Here is a 2596-nt window from a genome sequence, read left to right as displayed (position 1 = left end):
TTATGACTATTTGGAATAGCATAGTGTGATTAAAGGCAGTCATAGCTTTGTAAGGGGCAGGTCATGCCTCACAAATCTTGTTGAGTTCTTTAAGGAGGTGATGAGACAGGTTGACGAAGGTCGAGCAGTGAATGTGGTGTATATGGACTTCAGCAAGGCATTTGATAAGGTTCCCCATGATAGGCTCATTCATAAAGTCAGGAAGTATGGGATATAGGGAGATTTGGCTATCTGGATTCAGAATTGGTTGGCTGACAGAAGTGGTTGTAGATGGAAAGTATTCTGCCTGGAGGTCAGTGGTGAATTGTGTCCAGTTCTGGTCGCCCTATTGTAGGAAAGATGTGGCGGCTTTGGAGAGGTTGTAGAGGATGCTGCCTGGACTGGAGGGCTTGTCTTACGAAGAGAGGTTGCTTGAGCTCAGATTTAGATTTAGATTAGATTACTTACAGTGTGGAAACAGGCTCTGGAGAGAAGGAGGAAGAGAGGTGACTTGATCAAGGTACACAAGGTAATTTAGATTTAGATTAGATTACTTACAGTGTGGAAACAGGCCCTTCGGCCCTACAAGTCCACACCGCCCCGCCGAAGCGCAACCCACCCATACCCCTACATTTACCCCTTACCTAACACTACGGGCAATTTAGCATGTCCAATTCACCTGACCTGCACATCTTTGGACTGTGGGAGGAAACCGGAGCACCCGGAGGAAACCCACGCAGACACGGGGAGAATGTGCAAACTCCACACAGTCAGTCGCTTGAGGCGGGAACCGAACCCGGGTCTCGAGCGCTGTGAGGCAGCAGTGCTAACCACTGTGCCACCGTGCCGCCCACCACGGGCGGCACGGTGAGAGCAATGGGTAGAGTCAATAGCCAGAGACTTTTCCCCAGGGCAGGATTGACTGGTAGAGAGGTCATGGTTTGAAGATATTAGGAGAAAGGTGTAAAGGAGACATCAGAGGAAGGTTGTTTACGCAGAGAGTTGTGAATGTATGGAATGTGTTACCAGCGGTGGTGGTGGAAGCAGAGTCATTGGGGACATTTAAGCGACTGCTGGACATGCACATGGATAGCAGTGAATTGAGGGGTGCGTAGGTTAAGTTACTATGATTTACATTAGGATTAAACCTCAGCACAACATTGTGGGCCGAAGGGCCTGTACTGTGCTGTTCTATTACAGAGGCTGCTCATTACATGGGGTCATTATCACTGTGGGGGATGTCTCTCACTGTGGGGGGGGGGTCTCTCACTGTGGGATGGGTCCCTCACTGTGGGGGGTGTGTCTCACTGTGGGGGGTGTGTCTCACTGGGGGGTTTCTCACTGTGGGGGGGTGTCTCACTGTGAGGGATGTCTCTCACTGGGGGGTGTCTCACTGTGGGGGATGTCTCTCACTGTGGGGGGGTCTCTCACTGTGGGGGGTGTCTCTCACTGTGGGGGGTGTGTCTCACTGGGGGGTTTCTCACTGTGGGGGGGTGTCTCACTGTGAGGGATGTCTCTCACTGTGGGGTGTGTCTCACTGTGGGGGGTGTCTCTCTGTGGGGGATGTCTCTCACTGTGGGAGGTGTCTCTCACTGTGGGGGGGTGTCTCTCTGTGGGGGGTGTCTCTCACTGTGGGGGGGTGTCTCTCTGTGGGGGTGTGTCTCACTGTGGGGGGTGTCTCTCTGTGGGGGGTGTCTCTCTGTGGGGGATGTCTCTCACTGTGGGGGGTGTCTCTCTGTGGGGGGGTCTCTCACTGTGGGAGGGTGTCTCTCTGTGGGGGGTGTCTCTCTGTGGGGGGTGTCTCACTGTGGGGGATGTCTCTCACTGTGGGGGGTGTCTCTCACTGTGGGAGGGTGTCTCTCTGTGGGGGGTGTCTCTCACTGTGGGGGGGTGTCTCTCTGTGGGGGTGTCTCTCACTGTGGGAGGGTGTCTCTCTGTGGGGGGTGTCTCTCTGTGGGGTGTGTCTCTCTGTGGGGGGGTCTCTCACTGTGGGAGGGTGTCTCTCTGTGGGGGGTGTCTCTCTGTGGGGGGGTGTCTCTCAATGTGGGGGGTGTCTCTCACTGTGGGGGGGTCTCACTGTGGGGGTGTCTCTCACTGTGGGGGGTGTCTCTCACTGTGGGGGGGTGTCTCTCTGTGGGGGGGTCTCTCACTATGGGGGGGTGTCTCACTGTGGGTGTGTCTCTCACTGTGGGGGGTGTCTCTCTCTGTGGGGGGGTGTCTCACTGTGGGGAGTGTCTCTCACTGTGGGGGGTGTCTCACTGTGGGGGGTGTCCCTCACTGTGGGGTGTCTCTCACTGTGGGGGGTGTCTCACTGTGGGGGTGTCCCTCACTGTGGGGGTGTCCCTCACTGTGGGGGGTGTGTCTCTCTGTGGGGGGGTGTCTCACTGTGGGGAGTGTCTCTCACTGTGGGGGGTCTCTCAATGTGGGGGGGTCTCTCACTGTGGGGGTGTCTCTCACTGTGGGGGTGTCTCTCACTGTGGGGTGTCTCTCACTGTGGGGGGTCTCTCAATGTGGGGGGGTCTCTCACTGTGGGGTGTCTCTCACTGTGGGGGTGTCTCTCACTGTGGGGGGTCTCTCAATGTGAGGAGTCTCTCACTGTGGGGGGGTCTCTCACTGT

The sequence above is a fragment of the Chiloscyllium plagiosum genome, unplaced genomic scaffold (assembly GCF_037043375.1).
Source record: "Chiloscyllium plagiosum isolate Xiang-an unplaced genomic scaffold, Cpla_swu_hap1 HiC_scaffold_33, whole genome shotgun sequence".
NCBI lineage: Eukaryota > Metazoa > Chordata > Chondrichthyes > Orectolobiformes > Hemiscylliidae > Chiloscyllium > Chiloscyllium plagiosum.
This window is presented reverse-complemented; position numbering follows the sequence as displayed.